Raw genomic sequence first — 11,223 nt, 5'->3', positions numbered from 1 at the left:
TAGGTAGAATGATAGAACAATAGGTAGACAATGAAAGGTAAAGATAGGAATGTAGATAGATTGAGAGATAGATAGATGTTTCGCTTTTAATTGACTATATCACAATTCCAGGGGGTCAGAAATTTACATACACTAAGTTAACTGTCCCTTTAAGCAGCTTGGAAAATTCCAGAAAATGATGTGAAGCCTTTAGGCAATTAGTCAATTAGCTTCTGATAGGAGGTGTACTGAATTGGAGGTGTACCTGTGGATGTGTTTTAAGGCCTACATTCAAACTCAGTGCCTCTTTGCTTGACATCATGGGAAAATCAAAAGAAATCAGCCAAGATCTCGGAAAAAAAAAAAAAAATGTGGACCTCCACAAGTCTGGTTCATCCTTGGGAGCAATTTCCAAACACCTGAAGGTACCAAGTTCATCTGTACAAACAATAGTACACAAGGGACCACGCAGCCATCAGACCGCTCAGGAAGGAGACGCTTTCTGTCTCCTAGAGATGAACGAAGTTTGGTGTGAAAAGTGCAAATCAATCCCAGAACAACAGCAAAGGACCTTGTGAAGATGCTGGATCAAACAGGTAGACAAGTATCTATATCCACAGCAAAACAAGTCCTATATCGACATAACCTGAAAGGCTGCTCAGCAAGGAAGAAGCCACTGCTCCAAAACTGCCATAAAAAAGCCAGACTACAGTTTGCGAGTGCACATGGGGACAAAGATCTTACTTTTTGTAGAATTGTCCTCTGGTCTAATGAAACAAAAATTGAACTGTTTGGCCATAATGACCATCGTTATGGTTGGAGGAAAAAGGGTGAGGCTTGTAAGCCGAAGAACACCATCCCAACCGTGAAGCATGGGGTGGCAGCATCATGTTGTGGGGGTGCTTTGCTGTAGGAGGGACTGGTGCACTTCACAAAATAGATGGCATCATGAGGAAGAAGAATTATGTGAATATATTGAAGCAACATCTCAAGACATCAGCCAGGAAGTTAAAGCTCGGTCGCAAATGGGTCTTCCAAATGGACAGTGACCCCAAGCATACCTCCAAAGTTGTGGCAAAATGGCTTAAGGACAACAAAGTCAAGGTATTGGAGTGGCCATCACAAAGCCCTGACCTCAATCCGATAGAAAATTTGTGGGCAGAACTAAAAAAAGCATGTGCGAGCAAGGAGGCCTACAAACCTGACTCAGTTACACCAGTTCTGTCTGGAGGAATGGGCCAAAATTCCAGCAACTTATTGTGAGAAGCTTGTGGAAGGCTATCCAAAACGTCTGACCCAAGTTAAACAATTTAAAGGTAATGCTTCCAAATACTAACAAAGTGTATGTAAACTTCTGACCCACTGGGAATGTGATAACAGAAATAAAAGCTGAAATAAATCATTCTCTCTACTATTATTCTGACATTTCACATTCTTAAAATAAAGTAGTGATCCTAACTGACCTAAGAAAGGGAATGTTTTCTACGATTAAATGTCAGGAATTGTGAAAAACTGAGTTTAAATGTATTTAGCTAAGGTGTAGAACGATAGGTATAGCAATGGAAGGACGGATAGAATGAGAGGTAGAACGATAGATAGATAGAATGATAGATATGTAGATAGGTAGATGCCATATTGATCAATCAATATGTTGATTTCGCAGTATTTGAAATACATTTTCAGAATGGTCGGTCATGTACCTTCTCTGGACATTGGATTTGGATTCTTCTCCTCTTCAGAGTTCTGGTCTCAGGTACTGCTGCACAAAAGACCATTAAAGACAGCTTTGCTGTAATCTTGAAGTTACATTGACAATTGGCAACCTTCTGACAATATTAAACTAGAAAATGGTCCAAAAGCAATGAAGTGAAACCAATGGATTTTGCTGTGCTGGACTCTACTTTTATGAAGTGCAGCTGTGCAGCAGTATAGAAGTGTGTGCAGTCGGTATATTGGGAGGAAGCCAGCTGTTACGCCGCAGGGTTGTGATGGAAGATCTCGTGACTAACGCTGTGGGTTTTTCTGGGAGGCTGCAGGGACATGGGTACAGATATCCCCTTAGGAAAGATGAAACTCACACATGAGATCTTTATAATATCTCAATTGTTTTTTCTAGAATGTAATGAGATTAAATGAGACATTTGCTGTAGTTTCTCTCTCATATGTGAGACAGTCTATTGTAATCTCAATATGAACTCGACATTTCTCATCAAATTCTTCCAAAACTAGATTGGTAGTTAGATGGACCACAAAAGTCTGAATGAATTGTGCTACCAAAACTGTTCAGACTGACCGTCATATTTTTAAGAAGTCATAAATTATTACTATATCAGTATGATGTTGCTGTTTTGTCCCGTGTTCACAAGTTATCCAAGATTTCCATTTTTTAGTTTGTTTTTTAATATGTTTTGGCCATTATAAAGCACTTGTGTTTTATGTCAATCCAAATCCTTAAAGATAAAGACTTCTAAATTGTGCTATTGTAGGTCTAAGTATTACTTTATCATGTCAATTTGCTTTACAATAATTTATCCTGGTTGTTTGCATCACAATTCCATAGCATCAATTTTTCTTGTTTAAAGGATGCTTAGATATTTTAACCAAAAATAAGACAAAAAGCAGTGCAGTAAAATGTTAATACAATTTGCTTACAAAAGTAGTACTTTTGTAAGCAAACTGTATTACATTTATGCGTTTGGCAGACGCTTTTATCCAAAGTGACTTACAGTGCCCTTATTACAGGGACAATCCTCCTGGAGCAACCTGGAGTTAAGTGCCTTGCTCAAGGACACAATGGTGATGGCTGTGGGGATTGAACCAGCAGTTATGTGCTTAACCCACTACGCCACCACCTCTCAATGGTATTAGTAACTATTAACAATGGTATTTTGATGTACTATAAACTATGTCTACTATGGCAAAGGTTTGCATGGGTAATTCACAACAAAATTAATCACCAGGGGGCAGTAAAATCACATGATGATATTTCTGCTCAGTATTTTTTTATTACAAATTATATATAGTATAATTGGTCATTTTGCTTGCATTCAGGCATCTGAGACCTTTTAAAACTAATGAGCCGAGGAGTGAGACAGTGATTAAAAAAAGAGTAATTATTACTTTAGATATACAGAATGGATTCTAGCTCTCTGTGTTAAACTAATAATAATGAAAGGAGATATACTGTCTAATATAGACTAACAGAATAGATAGTGTGTGTGTGATTAGTCACAGGGGGTGGACTTCAAGGAATATTCCCGGTTCAATTCAAGTTGAGCTAAATCGACATTTCTGGCATAATGTTGATTTCCACAAAAATTCATTTTGACTCGTCCCTCCTTTTCTTAAAAAAAAAAAAAAAGCACAAATCTGGGTTATGGTGAGGCACTTACAAGACATAAACAATATGTGTGTTAACATTTTAGTGTGATAAAATCACTTACTAATCTTTTCTGTGTAAGTTTATATCCAATTTTGCAACTTGTTTGCCAATACCCTAAAATGACTATAAAAATTACAATTTAAACAACTTTACAGCTCAAATTATACGCAAGTTTTAACAGAATTATTAATGTAAGTGCTTTTATAAAATTATAAGCTTCACATTTCTGCCTTTAAACCCTCCAAAAATTGGCCCCATTTACTTCCATTGTAAGTGCCTCACTGAAACTTTGACTTTTGCTTTTCTAACAAGGAGGGACAAGTTGAAATTATGTTTTGTGGTAATCAACATTATGCCACAAATGCTGTCGATTGAGCTTAACTTGTATTGAACCCAGAATATTAATTTAAAGGGAAAGTTAATAAAAAAAAAAAACAAAGACATTTCTGTCATCATTTACTCACCCTCATGTTGTTCCAAAACCGTATGAACACAAAAGGAGATGTTAGGCAGGATGTTCGTTTCAGTCACCATTCACATCCATTGCATCTTTTTCCACACAGCAAAAGTCTTATTTTGTGTTCCATGTAAAAAAGATAGTCATGTAGGGTTTTGAACTACATGAGGGTGAGTAAATAATGACAGAATTCAATTTCATTTTTGGGTGAACTGTCGCTTTAAAAGCATAAATGTACAGAAAAAGGCTAGAACAAAATTGTCGACATCATCACCATCATCTTCATCAGGTATGTGCCCTGTAACTGAATTCTCTGCTCATTCTCATTGGATCAGACCGCAGCTTGGTCATATAGGAGGGGGTGCAGGTTTGGTTTTCTTCTCCCTAAAGACAGAATTAAAGCATCACTCAAGCATCAGTGTGGCGGAGATAGAGAGAGAGAGAGGCATCTTCATTTCTTCTTTAAGCAGAGGAGATCACATCTCAGCATCAGGGGCGGGTGAGTGACTTCCAGGGTTATTATAATTCAGCATCTATATTCTAATTGATTTAGAATAGACATGGATAATATCTCTAAATGGGTAAATCTAATATAGAATTAATAATATGTGCAAATGGGCCTTGGTTAGTTTTTTTTAAAGCATTTAGGAGAAGTTGGAGCTAAATTTGTAAATTGCTTGTTAGTTTACATCAGTTTAAAGTGCAAATGCATCAGTCAGAGTACAGTTTAATGATTCAGTATGACTCTAAAGGCTTTGAAAAATAATTCAGCATGTCAAAACTAATATTTGTAATATCTTCTTGGACTAGTTATGGTTGCATGCATGCTATTATGAGACATCACTGTAAAGTACTGTATGCATAAATGCTTAAACGTTGCAAATAGAATGCAACACAGATGGCAGATTTTTCATGCATGTCGAGCAATTAATGCCATGTGATGTGAAAGCGTCTATCTGGCACTAGTTTGTCTAGAGAATAAATACTGTACTTTGTGTCACTTTTTTTTTTTTTTGCATATGCATGGATGCTTTTAAAGAAATAGTTTAACCAAAAATGACAATTCTGACATTATTTACACATCCTCATGTTTTTCCACACCTGTATGGTGTTTTTCTATGGAACACAAAAGGAGCTTTTAGGCTAAATTTTCAAGCTTCGCTTTTCAATACAATGAAAGTGAATAGTGACTATGGCTGTCAAGCAAGATTTTCAGTGAATAACAACTTAAATTTCAAAACAAAGCTATCATATGGCTTCAGCAGACTTTGAATATAGCGTACGAGTTGTCTGGACTACATTTATGATGCTTTCGTGGTTAATTTTTTGTTATTTTGGGGCTTGAAAGCTACCTGGTCTCATAAAAGCATGTTACTATACCTACATTATTTCCTAAATGATTTTTATATGGTTCGTTGTACATATCGCAGCAGTTTCTATGTGAAATGAACTCTTTTTATTCACTTTAACATAAATCACGAGTAAAACGGCAGATTATCAGTTCATAAACACATACTTTCTCTTATGACATCTAAACACTTTTACTATAGTAAGCTGATACATTTGAATGTTTGTGATCAGTCTGCGTGGTAGCTCAGCTGATAGAGTGTTGCACTTGTGATGTAAAGGGTCGGGGTACGAGTCCTGAAGAGTGCATGTGAGCCGAAAGAGTCATAGAAGCTACACAAAATGTTATTGCGTTTTTCATCTCACATTTGCTTTTTATGACACTATCAGTTAGGTTTAGGTTTAAGGTTTAGGGTAGGGAATTATGTTTTGTTGACTGAAAACTCAATAGAGCATTAACCTTAAAAACCCATCAGTTTGGGAGAACATTTAACTTGCGTTTAGCGCCACTCAGTGGACATTTCACCTCAGAACGCAGATGCTTGTTTGCCATGTTTGATGTTTGGAGCTGTGATTTTGGTTAAATGGCATTTATATGTTATAAGATGCAAAAGGCTTAAGAACATTATGCTGAAATGTTTCCTGTCATTTTTGGGGGGCCTTTGGACTCATTTTTTGCACGGTGAGCTAACAAGTCTGAGTCATATAGACAGAAATCGGCTTAGCATCGAATAAGACAGCACATCAAAAAGTTGTGAACAGCTCAGAGGGCTTTTGAACGCAACATCCTCATGAGACTTCTAATGTGTGTGTTATGTAATGGGAAGCTGAGTCTTCTCGCTCTGGCCGATTCTTTTGTGCGCAAGAAAAAGATCTGACGGCATTCAGAGGCAATAAGGCAATAAATGTTGCTTGACAGACACATCTACAATGGAAAAGAAGATGACTGCATGTTGTAATGTTCCCAGCTGAAAATACTTTTTCTACTGCATATCAAAGCATCTTAGAGACAACAGACTATCTCAGAAAATTTGCATTGTTACCCTGCTTTCATGCAGCCTCGGGGCAAAAATGACAATATGTCACGATTGCATCCCATGCAGGTTTTTTTTTTTTTACAATAGTCACAATCCCAGCAGTCTTTCTAATTTCTTAATGCTTGACTGATTAGTTGCCTGTTTGCTCTCAAGAGATCTACCATAAACTCTCAACATGCAAACGTGCAAGAGGATGATTATTAAAGGGATAGTTCACCCAAAAATGAACATTCTGTCACCATGTACTCACCCTAATGTTGTTCCAAATCTGCATGACGTTCTTTCATCTGTGGAACACAGAAGGAGATGTTAGGCAGAATGACTGCCTCAGTCACCATTTACTTTCATTGCATCTGTTTCCCATACAGTGACTTAGGCTGTCAATCTCAAACATTCTGGCTAATTCATACCTTTTACTTAAAAAAAAAAAAAAATCTCCCAATTTGGAATGCCCAATTCCCACTACTTAGTAGGTCCTCGTGGTGGCGTGGTTAGCCACCTCAATCCGGGTGGTGGAGAACAAGTCTCAGTTGCCTCCGCTTCTGAGACCGTCAATCCAAGCATCTTATCATGTGTCTCGTTGTGCATGACACCGTGGAGACTCACAGCATGTGGAGACTCATGCTACTCTCCACAATCCACGCACAACTTACCACGCGCCCCACTGAGAGCGAGAACCTCATGACCACGAGGAGGTTACCCCGTGTGACTGTACCCTCCCTAGCAACCAGGCCAATTTGGTTGCTTAGCAGACCTGGCTGGAGTCACTCAGCACACCCCGGATTAGAATTCGCTACTCCAGGGGTGGTAGTCAGCATCAATATCATACCTTTTACTTAAAAAAAAAAAAAAAGAAAAAAAAAAAGAAGTTTTTTGTTAAATCTAATATATTTTTTCATCTTGAATGGCAAGCAGTGCTGGGTAGTAACAGAATACATGCAATCTGGATTACATAAATCATATCTATTCTCATATTTTGATCCATTAAATACGTTTTCTTTAATGCATTTAGGCAACATTATGTCACAATGGTATAGGTTTATCCTACTCAAATGCATGTGACTACAAGAATTAGAACAGAAGTAATCCAATAGTAACCCAAAAGCAATCAGATTAGATTACTTTAAACATGTCATCTAAGTGATTACATTACTAACTACAATTTTAGTCATGTAATTTGTAATCAGTAACCGATTACAATTCAGAAGTAATCTTCCCAGCACTGATGGCAAGGTAACTTGACAGTTGACCAATTAGCAGGTTTTATTAACATACGTTTTCTGTTATAAAAAACAAATGTACAGTGATGTCTACTGATCAGATTCGGCATGCTGAGGATAAGCAAATGGCGAAGGGAGATATTTCAAATCTGAATTGTTCATGACAGTACTGATCGCCACTAGAGCGCAACAGTCTGTTTCTGGAAGTAAAATCCCATTCGTTTTTTCTATAGGGGAACTGATTATTATTAATCGATAATATATGCTTCTGTTGAAGACAACAGTCTGCGTTATGTCATCTTTATTTTTGAAAAAATTGTGTTTAATGATGGAATTTCTGGAGAAGCACTACACTACCTATGATTCTGTAGAAAAATCCACCAATCAGAGAATAACAGCGAACAAAGTGCGCCAAAAGAGCTCTGCAGCGTAGGCACACTCCCATGACGCATTTCAAATGATGCAATGAGTCGATCTCCCTACATTCTCAAACTACATATATACTTGAAATCATCTTAACATATTGCCATAACATTAAAATATATAGTGTAAATACTTAGAATCAACAATCTTAAATCAATAGTTTATAATTTTCCACTGTTTTTAAATTCGATTACATCATTCGCAATGGGATTGTAGTTCATGCTTGTATCTTGTATCTTGTATATTTCGCCCGATTTTCAAATACTTTTTTGCTTGAAATCAAAGTTGAGAATAAGGTTCTTTTGCCTTTACCTGTGAGCATGAAAACATGTCAACATGAAATGGCATTTTACTTCCGTAATATGACTTGGGCCAAAAGTATGTGGTCACACCCTTGTTTAACATTTAATTTAAAACCCGTTGGCACTAATCCCTCTTTTTGCTGCTATAACAATTTCCACTTTTCTGGGAAAGGCTTTCCAGTAGAAGTTGGACAAGGCTGCAGGGATTTGGTCCCATTCAGACACAAGCACATCAGTGAGATCAGGAACTGATGTTGGGTGATGATGAGGTCAGGCTCGCAGTTGGCATTTCAATGCATCTCAAAGGTGTTCAGGTCTGGGTATTAAAAGTTCTTCTCACTAGACTCAGCACAAAGCAGGTAATGCTCTATCGAGTTTTAAATCAACAGAACCGACCTCTCTACCCTAAACCTAACCCTTAGTGTCATAAAATGCAAACGTGAGATTAAAAACGTGATTACTGAAGCAACCACGTCATTTTGTGGTGCTTCAATGACACTTTCGGCTCACGCGTCGACTCGTGTGCTCTTCAGGACTTGTACCCCGGTCCTTTGCGGGTTGAGCTACCACGCAGTTTGACACACTCGAACAAGCTTGTGAATGTAGTTGGTTACGTAATGCAAATGTTAAAATGAGTCATGCACGATAGTAAAAGTGTTCAGATGTCATAAGATATCATTATGTGAGGAACAGGGTGAAAAGTACATGTTTATGAACTGATTATCCATCAGGAATTGATTGGATTGTGAGAAGTGGTCTGTATGACAGATGGTTGGAGGGGAGGGGTTTGCAAAATAGAAGGGCTTGGTGACGTCAGCCAAAAATGAAAGTCGTTGTAGAGGCAGAGCAACATATTTTTTCTTTGAAAAAACATGCACCAATGTCAATAAGACCAGGAGCATGTACTAAGAAATTAAACAGTCGATTTTGATTTCATGCGGACTTTAACATGCACTGAAACAGAGCCTTGAGGTACACCTTTAAACTTTGCTTAGAGCTGCATGGAAAATTATCTCACCCAAAGAACTAATTCCCTCCTCAACCACCGTGAAAATGAGGGTAACCCAGTTTGACAGACTAATGTCAGCTTTGCGTCTCCACCGTGCCAAACAGAGATGGATTTAACACCCTTCTGCATCCGTTAACCCAAAAGGGGACTCATCAAAATGGTGGTAAAGGGATAAACTTGTTGGGGCTCTCGGTAAGCTGCTTCCTGCCAGTGCAGCTCTTGACATCTAGAGTAGGTGGATGATCTTGCGTGTGCTGATGTTGTGTTAGTGCGCATCCAGTGGGAAGAGAATCTGCTGCGTGTATGTTACAGGAAAGAGTAAAAGTTCATACATGCACTTACAGTGACAGCCTCAGGATGACTTTTGAGAAATGTTGCAAGCATCACTATCCTTCTCCTTTTGGTGCACAGCATGCATTAAATGCATTTGTAAGTGATATTTATGTAGGTATAGGCGATATGCATTGCACCGTGGCAGCTGGTGCTTTTCAAATCACTGACTATTTTGTTTGGTGCCTGCAATGTTGCTCCCAGAAGCTGCTTAAACAACTCAAACAGTGAGTTTTAGGCCGGGACTCAAAATGACATGTTTAGAGCCTTTTGTGCCATTGATTGGAATGGTACAGGTAACTGCAACAGACTCCCATTAAAGCACGGCTTCATTGGGGCTCTAAGGGTTGTGCATCCACTGTCTTCTATGGACATATGTCAAAAAAAGCAGATTTCGTTATCTGAACGAACAGCGCGGTAGTGGTGCGTGATGTTTAAACATTTATTCCCTAAAATATTGAAATGGACAAAGAGTAATAGGTTTATGTTTACACTGATTTTCGCACATATATTTAACTCGTCATTGCCACATTTGCTTTTAAATTCTAGGGGCAGCTGTGCTTCACCAGTAGTCTTGAAGCAATCACCACTGGCAGAGAAGATTTTCATCAGTACTGCCGTTAAAGAAATAGTTCACCCAAAAACACATTTCTCTCTTCCATGAAACACAAAATGAGCAGAATGTCTGAGCTGCTCTTGTCCATACAATGAAAGAAGGATGAAAAACACCATAAAGGTTTTATAAACACATTCCTTTAAAAGCTTTGTGTGATGAACAGACCCAAATTGAAATCGTTATTCGCTAAAAGAAGTCACCTTAACCCTTTCAGATCTCTCAAATCTTTTTCATGCTTGTGTTCAATTCAAAAATGGCATCTTTGATGGGAAACGCTATTGGACGTGGCCTATTGATAGATAATATAATAACGCCTTAAAGGGATAGTTCGCCCAAAAATGAACATTCTCTCATTATTTACCGTCATGCCATCCCAGATGTGTATGACTTTCTTTCTTCTGCAGAACACAAATGAAGATTTTAGAAGAATATTTCAGCTCTGTAGGTCCATACAATGCAAGTCAACAGGGTCCAAAACTTTGAAGCTCCAAAAAGCATATAAAGACAACATAAAAGTAATCCATAAGACTCCAGTGGTTTAATCCATATCTTCAGAAGCAATACGATAGGTGTGGGTGAGAAACAGATCAATTTTTAAGTCCTTTTTTACTATAAATCTCCACTTTCACTTTCACATTCTTCTTTTTCTTTTGTGTTTGGCCATTTGCAATCTTCATGCATGTCGCCACCTACTGGTCAGGGCTGGTCAAAGGTGTAGATTTATAGAAAAAAATGACAAAAATATTGATCTGTTTCTCACCCACACCTATCATATCACTTCTGAAGATATGGATTAATCCACTGGAGTCGTGCAGATTACTCTTATGCTGCTTTTATGTGCTGTTTAAAGCTTCAAAGTTTTGGACACTGTTGACTTGCATTGTATGGACCAACAGAGCAGAAATATTCTTCTAAAAATCTTCATTTGTGCTCAGCAGAAGAAAGTCACATATATCTGGGATGGCATGAGGGTGAGCAAATGATGAGAGAATTTTCATTTTTGGGTGAATTATACCTTAAAATTTCTGTCCGTTCGCAACAAAAATAAAATGGCTTCAGGAGACTTTGAATACAGCAAACGAGTCGTATGGACTGCTTTTATGTAATTTAATGATACTTTT

General features: G+C 37.9%; 1 protein-coding gene across 5 annotated transcripts in view; it reads left to right on the top strand.

Annotated features, from left to right (window-relative positions):
* Positions 1-3,936: 3,936 nt before the first annotated feature.
* LOC127433705 (rabphilin-3A-like) overlaps positions 3,937-11,223 on the top strand; it is a 36,988-nt gene continuing 29,701 nt past the window's right edge. For 3 of the 5 annotated variants that reach the window (XM_051685834.1, XM_051685833.1, XM_051685830.1), the window contains exon 1: positions 3,938-4,317. The gene's annotated coding sequence lies outside the window, so the exon portion shown is untranslated. Of the gene's footprint in view, positions 4,318-11,223 lie in introns of all 5 variants that reach the window. The other 2 variants (XM_051685831.1, XM_051685829.1) reach the window with 1 other exon arrangement.

The sequence above is a fragment of the Myxocyprinus asiaticus genome, chromosome 43 (genome assembly GCF_019703515.2).
Source record: "Myxocyprinus asiaticus isolate MX2 ecotype Aquarium Trade chromosome 43, UBuf_Myxa_2, whole genome shotgun sequence".
Lineage (NCBI taxonomy): Eukaryota > Metazoa > Chordata > Actinopteri > Cypriniformes > Catostomidae > Myxocyprinus > Myxocyprinus asiaticus.
Note: the sequence above shows the minus strand (reverse complement) of the source record. Positions and strands in the feature narration are given on the sequence as shown.